Source organism: Siniperca chuatsi, linkage group LG16, assembly GCF_020085105.1.
Source record: "Siniperca chuatsi isolate FFG_IHB_CAS linkage group LG16, ASM2008510v1, whole genome shotgun sequence".
NCBI classification, from domain to species: domain Eukaryota; kingdom Metazoa; phylum Chordata; class Actinopteri; order Centrarchiformes; family Sinipercidae; genus Siniperca; species Siniperca chuatsi.
Window position 1 is genome coordinate 15,408,681 of NC_058057.1, and position 12,489 is coordinate 15,421,169.

The window sequence follows — 12,489 nt, forward strand, 5'->3', positions numbered from 1 at the left end:
GGTTAGTATGCATTCTGTTCTCTTAGTTTGTTTTTTAAAAGGATTTTATCAAAAATAATAGAAATGGCTTCACACAAAACTTTGTGGGCAATTTGATATTGGTTCAAAAATGAAGTTAAAAGTAAGTAAACTTGGATAAAAAGGCATAATGTGAAAATGGAAGCACAAACCACCATCAGTGTTTTTTTTATTTCAGAAAATATATATATAATTGGTTGTGACATCAAACAAACTTACTTTGCACACTGATAGGCACTTCATAGTGCTGATAGGCCAATGTGTTGTTGTGTATTAATGTCAGGAATGCTTAAGTGTCCAGACTGTTAATGGTCAATTTTCATGACCCATCTCATACATACATTTGTACATTTGTACATTTGTTGTTTCAGTCAGGTCAGACATGATGGTGATTGATTAGTTGACCTAAACTTGACCTCCCAGAGCTGCACTCTCTTTGATGCATCAATACACCTAGAAATGGTGCAGTACATCTTTGACCAAGCTTCTCTTAATTATTATTGGATGAATAATCCAGTGTACTTTTGAAACCTAACAATCAGTCTTTTACCTGGAGCTGGATTACCAACTGTGCAAAGACTTTTGGGGCCCCAGACTTCCAGGGACCCCAAAAGCCCCAGGTTCCGTGTGTGTCAATTGTTTGAACATAATTTGATTAATCACAAATTTGTTTAGAATTTGCACAGGACAACTAAGATGTGTCTTCCATTATTACTGTACCTTATCTTGTGGTCCTTTCTTAAAGTGGGGCCCTATGTCAAAATCTAGTTTTAAAAAGTTTATTAGGGGCCCAAAAACATGTTTTCTGCACCTGGGCCCCCTAACAGGTTAGTCTTCCCATGGCTGCAGCAGAGTAGAAGATGCAGAGAAACAAATATACAGTATATACATTATATAGAAAAAATGATGTAACAAATGAAACGTCAAAAGTTAGGCTCTCACGTGAGGCTCTCAATGAATAAATAAAAAGGTAAAGAGTGTAAAGATTTTTGGGTAAAACTACGTCGTAATCTTTCTGTCACACTAAAAATGTGTGATACCTTTTTACCCTGTAGACAAGAGAGATGGATACGTTTTACATATGCACACATCTACAACTCAGTGTTACCTGTAAAGTGTTGCCTGGTGTGTGTGATGAAGCAGGGTCCATCACTTTGCCCCCAGCATCGTCATGTCTGGCTTAAAACTAGAGCAGCTCTTCTGTGAAACTCATGTTTTGGGAATGGTCATCCTGGGACACAAAAACTTGTAGGCATTTTTTTAAGCTTTGTTGAACCTACGGTGGGTTCTGATATAAGCCAGCATGTTTTTAGGTGTCCTAAAATATGACGAAAGACAGATTCAGTCTACTAGCTAAGGACACTGCCTCAGTAAATGGATACTTTTGAAAACACATTTCTCTCTCTTCGTTTTGTTCTTTCATCCACTCTAAGCCAGTGTGTCCCACCCACAAAAACTCACCTTTTCTTAGATGCTCTTCCAAGGTGACAACTTTCAAAACACCTGCCTCACACTATAGAGTGGTTGGAGAAAATGGAGCTTTTCAAAAAAGATGACATTTTGCAACCTTTTGCATCATGTAAACATGCCTTCTCACTTCCTTTTACTTGAATCTCTTTTTTGAACCTCAGCTTCTTCCTCCCACGATGTAAGGGAGGAATCAAGGCATCACACTTTTGCCAAATGGGACATTCCTCCTCACTCCGGCAATATTTTGAGGTGACGTCAGCCTATTCATGACGCACAGTTGCATAACCTGACACTGAGCTTGTAATGGATTGCTCTGGATAATGAGAAAAGCTGCAAATACTTTACATGAAGTCTGTAATTGGTTTGTAAAAGGTTAAAGGTATAGTAAGTCTATCCATTTCAAGCTTAGGTGGCCTATTATAGGACTAACAGCTTAAACAGTCGATGTAATATCCTACTCTGCAGCTTTGGGGGGAAATAATTGGACACTCTCTATGACTGAGCTGAGATGCACTGGGAAATGAACAGAGGACAGAAGATGCCTGGCTGGTTAATGACTAAACATTTAAAAGATGGCATGGCATTTTTATGATTCATTTATTATTTAATCACAAACACCAAATAAATGGAACAAAATAGGAAAAATGAGGCACCATCTGACACATAAATGGGATTTTTCAAATGTATCCACATCAGGGTGCACATGGCTGTTATTTATTTATCTGTTCTCACATACAGTTTGACAAAACAATAGTGTAGCAGTGACACAGTGATTACAGCCCGTTTACGTCAGCCACAGTGACCACATGCGGCCTTAACTTGGGACTCTTGAGGTCCAGTCTTTTTTTCACAGAAAGTTAAACACGCACATGTTTGGGGTTAGAAACTCCAATGGTCTTTTGCAGATTTAAAAAAATTGTCAGCATACATCACAACTTGTGAACTCTGAGTAGCTATCAATAGATGATACCTCTTACGAAGTTGTGAATAACCCATCAGTGGTATAATGGCCTGTCAACCTCAACAAAATATTATTATATATATTATATATATATTATTATATTATTATTATTATTATTATATTAAAGTCTAGTGTCTTCTGTTGATGTCTTCTCCTCAGTGCCCCCTAGTGATGACATTTTCTGACACTTTTTGTAAATTAACAGACAGCAAAAAAAAAAAAAATCTACTGAAATTTGTAGGCAGGGTTCATTGCCATAGTGCACATAGAGCATCCGACCTGTGTGATGGTGCGTATGTGCTTGTTCATGTGTGTACTGGTGGAGCATGAGATGTTTGTGAAATTGCCTTGTAGTCTAGTCAAATGTTTTGGTTTTGTTGTGTACATGAAATAGTGTTTGAAAAATCTGACATTAAGTGAAATGTACTCTAATCATATGTAATAAAACTTAAAGTCCATCTCCAGACATTTTAAGAATGTAAAAAAAACTCTGCTATGATTACTAAGTTGTTTTTTTTTAACTCTGAAAAGGGGCTGGAAGCACATCTGCTCTTTGTCCCTCTTTGGGAAATTCTGGATCTATTATGCCACGCCCACAATCGCAGCATGTTAGGTTGACTGGGAGTGGTGCCTTACGTCCTGCGTCACATAGAGTGTTATGTGCCTGATGCGTGTTCTCATTGGCTCGCATTGGGTCGTCTCGTCACTTTTTGGATAAGCTAGCAAAACCGTAACCTAAAAAGTTGTTTATTAACCTCTTCTTTGCCTAAACCCCAAGATTAAAACTACAGGAGACCTCCCGCCTAATTGTAACTTCAAACAGATATTTTTTTTTATTATTATTATTTTTTGCGATCATCAATTTACGAAGATACACTTAGATTTTTGCTCCTTGTTACATTACTGCTGGCATGGCTGCAACCACTACTTGACTTCCCTGCAGATTTTCAAATTACTTTTACCTGACTCTTGATAAATTCTCAAATTGACCATCATAATGTTATATTAGAAAATATGTAACATTACAACTAAATTGTGCTAAAATATATTGACATTTAGATGAGCACGGACTGAGACGGTCACGGTACACTGCTACGGCCTGCAAAACCATGCCCATCCGGGTGAAAAGGCAAGTTTTTAGGGAGTCCCGAGAGACATACATCTATGGTGAGAGAGTGGTGCGTCGAGAGATTCAGCCATACATGTTTGAGCCTCAGTCAGATCCAGATGAGGAGTCTGTTGTGCACCAACAAACAAATAAAAGATGCTAACTACACTTACCGTTCTGATACATCTGCTAGTCTGTTGTGCACCAACAGACTAGCAGATGTATCAGAACGGTAAGTGTAGTTAGCATCTTTTATTTGTTTATGTTGTTTGTTAGCTTGTTAGCTTGCAACCGGCAGTGGCTGACACAGCGTTAGTGGTGGTGAAACATACAATAATATCTGCTACGATGTTACAGTGTGTTCACATTGTTATTATGTAACGTTAGTAGATAGTGGAAGGAAGCTCCAGGGTCCGGTTTAAAAACTGCAAACTCTACCATGTTTGCTGTCAAAACTTTCACTACGCTAACTCAGTGCAAACTCTCGCTCTCTGTACTGACAAGTCCGCTCTGTGCTGGAGGTTCCAGCTTTCTTTGCCTGTGGCATTACGATTGGCTTTCGAATTTGTGACGTCCCAAATCTACATACGTTTGAATCTCAGATTTTAGGGAAATGACATCTCCCCCTTTCAGTGGAGGAATGTGAAAACACCTCTCTAATGACAAACTTTGCAGAGATACAAGTCACTAAAGTCAAGGTCTGACATTTTAGGGGACTTTAACATAAGCAGCATACATTTTTGAGTGGAGGGGTACTTTAATAAAAAGAAGCTTTCATGTTGTTTAGGTGTGAGCTTTTAAGGAACAATCTAGAGATACTAGCGTGGGTGGAGCCCCATCTGTAACACAAACGGCATTTCTTAAATTTTTGTGAATTCCCAAGATAAATCCACATTAGGGTGGCCATGGCCTCAGTAAGCTAAACAAAACTGCTGTTAAGTCCGGGTGGTCCTAGATTTAAAATAATTAATAATTCCTTACAATATGCTGTTTTTATTACATTATTACACATGCATAGTTTTTTATGTACATTCCCAATGACAATTTAGAAAGTCGAGAACGCGAGAAGCAAACTGATACCATAACCATTTATGGTTAGCATGCTAAGACATTATTTTATCTGAAATCATTCTGAAATCACCTTTATTGTAAGGGAAGCCTCTTTAGTTCTTGTAGTATCACTGTTGTCGTTGTTGTTGATGTATGTTCTGGGTTAAATGGTTTCTCCATCCAGTGGTGAAATGTAACTAAGTACATTTACTCAAGCACTATTTGAGGCACTACATTTATCTGACAGCTTTAGTTACTAGTTATTTTACAAATTAAGATTTTACATAAATCTTAATTATTATACATTCAACTACCCAACAGAATATCAATTAGAGCTGAAATGATTAGTCAATTGACATACATTTTGACAGTCATTATTCATGCAAAAATGCCAAACATTTCAGGGTTCCAGCTTCTGAAATGTGAGGATTTGCTGCTTTTTCCTTGTAATCGTTTTACAAGTAACCTTAGCTCTGGTTCCGGGTCAAAACTAAAATATCTTACAGTGCTTGGCCTATCAAAAAACAGCCACAAGTCCTCCCCCACCAATATTCCTGTTATTGCGCTTCACTCTCAGATAAGAATAGATTGTACACTCCCACCTAGTTGTCAGCTTTGGACATTTGAATCTCAGTTCTCTCTCTAATAAGTCTTTTACTTGCCACAAATTTAGTAACTCCTCCAATCTTGATTTTTTTTATGATTACTAAAACTTGGTTGAGTTTAGGTGATTTCACTCCATTGACTGAAGCAACACCACCTAGTTTTATTCATTTCCATCAACCCAGGCTATCTGTTCGTGGTGGCGGAGTATTCACAAAAATCATGTAAAATGTTCCCCCATCTGTAATTCCACTTTTCACACCTTTGAATCACTGTGTTTGGTAATAAATGGCAAGGCTCTGTTGCAAGTCACCCATTTTAACAAAACCTGTTTGGAAGTACTTGATTCAATTGCTCCTCTCAAAAATAGGAGATCAAAATCTCGAACTCTTCCGTGCTCAATGGTGCAACTCGTGCCTCGATAAGAGAATGTAGAAAAGCTGAGTGTAAATGGAAAGCCAATAAATTACAAATCTTCCACAGAAAGGTCTTGCCCCCAGTTATATTGCTGACCTTTGAACTCTCTATGAGCCGGAACGCAGCCTGAGATCCTCGGGCAAGGCCCTTTTGGCTGTTCCACAATCCAGTCTCAAAACTAAAAGTGAGTGCGCTTTCTCTATTAGGGCGCCTGTACTTTGGAATGGCTGCCTGAGGAAATTAGGCTAGCAAAATTAGTTTCATCTTTTAAATGCCTTCTAAAAACACATTTGTATAAACAAGCTTTTATGTGAACTTCTATGCATAGTTTTTGATCTGTTCTTAATAGTATCTCTGTTGGTGTATTTTTAGCTGTATCTGTTTACCTCATATATTACCTTTATTTTCATTCTGTATTGCTATTGTTTAGGGGTTTACTGTATGTAAAGCACTTTGTAAACATTGTTTTTAGAAAAGTGCTTTACAAATAAAGTTATTATTATTAATAATAATTTTATTAAACAAGCAGTGTAAAGGGCTCTGGTATTTCTCACTACTTTCTGAAGTTGTCACATTCTGACTCTCTGTCTCTCTCCAGCCACATTCCCACTTCCCCAATCCAAACCATTGCTATTTTCTACCTGTCCACCAGATGCCCTCTGACTTTTCCACCTATCTCAGCCATCTCACTAACTCTGACTCCAACCTCTCGCTCTTGTCCTGCAATAACCTCTTTCCCTCCAGTCCCAGTCAACTGATCTTCCCCACCCACCTGTTCACCTGTTTCCACTTTCCCTCGTCAGCCCTGCAGTACTTGACCAGCCCTTTTCCACTCACTCCTTGCCAGTTCTTCAAAGCTGCTGTTATCTCATCCCTTTGCTTTCAAATTCAATTATGAATAAATCACTGAAAGTATTCTGTCTTCCTCAACTGCCTGCACTTGGGTCCTTCCCCTGTTGCCACTCTCCCTTACCCCCTGTGATAGAAGTTTTACAAACTAAACAGTTTGTCGATTAAAGAGTAAATAATCACCAGATCCATATCCATATAATTATTAGTTGCAGCCTTATATAAAATAGTTGAAAATTTGCCCCACATCAACCACCTACAATGCTAAAATGCTGCTTTCACATTAATGCATCAGTAATAATAATCTAATGATATAGTATATACAATAATCTGTATTACTTTTGATACTTTTTAGTACATTTTCCTGATTATCTTACATACTTTTACTTAAGTAACATTTTCAATGCATGAGTTTTACTTGTATTTTTACAGTGTGATGTTTGCTTAAGTAAAGGATCTGAATACTTTCTCCCCTACTGTCTCAATCTAATGTCCAAAATCAGAACATGAAGTTTATCGTTACGGGATTCTGGCACAGTTGATCGAGGAGTTTGGCATATTCACTGGACAGCAGCTGCAGTAAAGGTTGCTCACATGACGATATGCTGAGCTGCCTTTCATCTCTGAGCTCATTCGTTCAGGGCACATGCTATTCTCATGTGTTTTTGGCCAGTCAGTGCTGTTAGGGGTTTTTGTACCGAGCACTGGTCATATGAGTGTCAGTCAAAGAGTCTGCTTCTCAGAACGTTGGGGGTGGGGTGGGTTACTCCTACACAAATGTCCAAGAGGAACTTTGTTGGTGTGATGCAGAGGGGCTGGGGGATGTTCTCATGTGTGAAATAGTGTCCAGCACTGCCTTTGACCAAAATCAACCTACTGATAAACTTATTTTGTATTAATTGAATTATTAATTGATTTGGACATTGCAGAGGGCTACTTCCCCAGGTGCTTCCATCATATAAGTCTGTACTCTCTAGATAACATATGAAGGGACCCCAAATGTTGTGAAAGAGTGACTGATTACCCCTGATAGTTGTAAATAATTCAGAAATCCATTTACCCATACTTGGTCTACCAACCTTTTTCCATGATAGAGCAATAACTCTTTTGGCCAGCATAGATACATTTACATACAACATGAATTAACATTTGCTGTTCAGTGCAGCAAACAAGCCATGTCTTCTCCAGCTGCATCTGCAAAGGTGAGATCGGAAAATATTAGTCTTTTGCCTTCATAGTCTAAAACCTCTGCAGGTTGATGAGATGATAATACTTGTATACATGACAGCTGGTTAAATGGCAGAGTCTTCATTAGGCAGTGATTCACACCCTGCACAGCCTTGTCTGGGGGTTGCATTACCATTAAGCGGTGGAAGCAAGCAACATCAGCAGCGAGATGAATTACACTCCTAAGTGCTGTTGGAATGCATCATCTCCATTTGTTTTGAACCTTTATTTATCCATCAAAGAGGTGGCTTGGCAAGGATGCTCTTTTTGTTTTAGCATTCATATCCAGTAATGACTCAAATTCACAAGCAGGAGCCGACCAGAACAAACACCACCTGCAGGGGAAGGCCACATGGAGGTTAAGTGGGTTAAATCTATAGGCTTTGGCACTTGTTGCTGAGGGAGAAGAGAGAATTACTGCCACTTCAGACTGTCCACATTCAGGTCTTAAATCTTATTAAATCTTATTACTATATGCTCTAAAATATTACATTTATTTATTACAATTATATTTGGTAAGTCCTGCAGACGCAGATTGCGTAAAGCGTCGCCTGCTTCTACTGCTGACAATGACGCCTGTTGTTTGTGATGTAACAAAAGCCCAAATGTCTTTTTCAAACCACGACCAAGACATCAAAATACAATTACTGTATATTTGAGTAGTATCCCTTCAACAATCCTAACCCTTAACCTGTGCCGACTTGTCTTCAAACACAGGAACCTTGGAAACAGCTGTAGAGCCTGATGTGTGTTTTGGCTGCTTTGCTCCTGTCAACCTTCTTCAGCTGACTTCGGCGATTAATTCATCTAAGCCATCAACCTGTCCCTTAGACCTCATTCCAACTAGGCTGCTTAAAGACGTTTTACCCTTAATTAGCACTTCTTTACTGGATATGATCAGTCTTTATTAACAAGCTATGTACCACAATCCTTTAAAGTAGCTGTAATTAAACCGCTTCTTAAAAAGCCCACTCTTGATCCTGGGTTTTTTAGTCAACTATAGACCTATATCTAACCTTCTCTTTCTTTCTAAGATCCTTGAGAATGCACCAATCAGTTGTGTGACCTTCTAAATAACAATAGTTTATTTGAGGATTTTCAGTCAGGGTTTAGAGTGCATCATAGCACAGAGACAGAGACAGCTAACACTGCAACTTTCTAATATTAAACTCTGACAAAACTGAAGTTATTGTACTTGGTCCCAAACACCTCCGAGACAAATTATCTAAAGATATAATTACTCTAGATGGCATTGCCCTGGCCTCCAGCAGCACCGTAAGGAACCTCAGAGTTATCTTTGATCAGGATTTGTCCTTTGACAAAAATCAGGCATATCGTGCCTCAAAATGATGCCGAAAAATTAGTGCATGCATTTGTTACTTCTAGGCTGGACTACTGCAATTCCTTATTATCCGGCTGCCCGAATAAGTACCTTAAGACTCTCCAGTTGATCCAAAATTCTGCGGCACGTGTACTGACAAAAACTAGGAAAAGAGATCATATCTCTCCAATATTAGCTTCTCTGCACTGGCTCCCTGTAAAATTTAGAGTAGAATATAAAAATCCTTCTCCTCACCTACAAAGCTCTTAATGGTCTGACACCATTGTATCTTAAAGATCTCATAATACCATATTATCCGACTAGAACACTGCGCTCCCAGGATACAGGGTTACTTGTGGTTCCTAGAGTGTCCAAAAGTAGGATGGGAGCCAGAGCCTTCAGCTATCAAGCTCCTCTCCTGTGGAATCAGGTCCCAGTTTGGGTTCGGGAGGCAGACACCATCTCTACATTTAAGAGTAGGCTAAAGACTTTCCTCTTTGATAAAGCTTATAATTAGGGCTAGCTTGGGTGAGCCCTGAACCATCCCTTAGTTATGCTGCTATAGGCCTAGACTGCCATGAGACTTCACATGATGCACCTCTTTCCGCTCTCCTCCTCTCCCTCTCCATCTGTATGCATTTTTATCCCATTACTGCATGTTCCTAATTCAACATCTTCTCTCTCCCATAGCTTTCTCGTTTCTCTCCTCTCTCCTTCTGTCGCTTTCAGCAGGTATTTCTGCCTCCGGAGCTGCAGAGACTGGATCTGTGGTTGTGGGCCACCTGCTGCCCCCGTGTTCCTGCTCGACAACTGCTACTACAGTTGTCTATAGTTGACTATAGCTGTCATTCCTATTATTACTAATTTATTAATATTAACACTACAATTACTATTCTACTATATAAAAAAGAATCTACGTGGTCTTTGCATTGAGACTGTATTCTGTTTCTTATGTTGACTTATTTTATCATCACACATTTCTTATCTGCATTGTAGTTAATGTTTCTTAATGTGTGGTTACAGCAGCCTTTTGCACCCTTTTAATTTAAAAATGTGTGTCAGAAAAATTTCAGAAAATCTAGATGTCATTACTGCAAGACGCTGTACATAAAATTTCCATATAGAGGTAATATTTAGTTGTAAAAATATGGCATTAAAACTGTACATATTTAAATCTATCTAGACATTTCATGTTATTTGTGAAAACAGAACATAAAATTAAAAAAAACTCATTTCATATTTTCTAAAATACATAACAATAAGACATCACAAAAGTTAAATAATCCTCCTATGAACTGAACATTAGACTTTTTTTAACTTTAGACTTTAGACTTTAGACTTTATTGTTCCCAAGGAGAAATTCCTTTCCACAGCACTGCACACAGCATAACAACATAAAATGACAGACAGCAGTACACGCTCAGGCCAGTTCAGCGAGGCCATGAGGATGGGCTGAGAAATCACACAGTGAGGGACTATTCTGAAGTGTAAATCAACATATCAGTTGGGTAAGGAAAGGCAGTTTCTTTTTATTTTTATAGGAGGGGCAGAGGAGCAGGGCCATTTAAAACTGTGTTTTATTTATGCCTGCTTGTGCAACATGAGGGCGCTTAAAGACAAAGGGTTGACCAGGGATTAACAGTTTCACAAGAAGATAAACTATTATTTAAAGTGTTAAATATATTGTTTGTCATGGGGGAATGTTAATTTATGATACATTCTTTACACTTTATTTGAATTAGAAATGATGTCTCCACCTCTTTTAATTTTTGTTTTATGCCTTCAATATTCTGTTCATGTTTACCCCAACCCCCTTTGGGAAACACGTTTTGTTCTCATTAACAAGAATATATTTTGCAAGGTGACACTGCATTGCAAGGTGACACTGCATTGCGGTGTCATTGCAGTGTCACCTTGCAAAATAAGTTCAACCTCCTTATGTTTAAGTTACGATACTTAACGAATAGAACGTTGTGAACAAAGTGTCTCTTCATAACTTTACCCTAATAACACTTTAAGATTTGCTGTGTCTGCTGCTTGACTGTTTCTTACTGCACTATCAAATAAAAGTTTTATAGTGAAAGAAAATGTGGATTATAAGCATTAATTTATGACATCTAGACACTTTTGGCCTCCTGACATGAATGAGTACGCAGCCCCTTAAAGGTCACAGCAAGAATTTTTTGAGGACAACCTTTGCATTTTCTCGCAATACTTTTTTTCTTCCATTCCTTCTGAGCCATATTTCTATTTGGAATGGAAAGTAGTGTAAGTAAAGTTGATGCATTTAGGATTGTTTATGGACACCTCACCTTCTTGATCTAAGAATTTGTTTAAGTTTCCTTTCACTAGTTACATAGCCAGAAGAAAAGTATTGTGAGGTAACGCAAAACATATTGCAAGGGAATGCAAAAGTATTCCTCAAAAAAAAATTCTCCATGTGACGTTTAGGGGGCTCCGTACTAAATAAAGTAAGCCAGGCATTCATCTTCTTACTTTGAATACCGCTTGCATCACCCTCCCTCTCCAAGCGTGTAGGAGAAACATTGGTCCAAATAAAAGGATCTGGATTTTGAGCAACTTTTTCAACAACAAAGCATTTCATAAACATAAATTGTGATTTATTTCATGATAGTAATCTTTAAAGCAATAGTTCATCATTTCTTTTTTCATTCTTTCCATTTCTGAGAACCATCCAGTATTGATTGCTGTCATTTTATATGACATCATTGTTAAAGCTTCCTTTTATTTTAATATATGTAATAGGTTTCCTTTTACCAATATATACACATTACTTTGCATATCATTTGGAGTAATAGTCTTTATTGTCCAAGGGGGAAAGTTGTTTCCACAGCCTGGACACATAAAAAGTAATATAAGAAAATATATCTGCACTTACATACCCATGTATGCATGCACATTTACTGTGTATATCTTTACATAGTGTTTAAGTGGAATTTAATTTAGGGTTAGAGCTATGGTAGAAGAGATAAAACTTCCTTCAGTTTCATTAGGATAAGATAATAATATACTATGTTTAAGTTACAGCATTCATAGAAAATAGGCAGTTCATTTAAAATAATCACAGCATGACTCATGATTTATGTTTTCAATATTTATTCATACATTGTAATCACAAAATAGCTTGATTACATGGTAACTGTGGTAGATTACAGGTTTGCAGGAAGCAACTGACGAATTGCATTCAAGTGTTACTCACTTTTTAGTCACTTTGTTCTTCTCAAGACATGGTGAAGGCAGGTTGAATGAATGAACATATTTTGAGGTTACTGCAAAATGGCTACTTTTCAATCTGAAAAAGTAGAAATGAACAAAATAGACAGCTTAATCGGTGTCTCCTAAAGCAGACACATGTTGCCTGTCCTCCATCAAACTCCTGCTATTCTGTGTGCTTCGTCCTTGTATATTATTCCTTGAAAAAATCTATACGCCTGTAGCAAACAC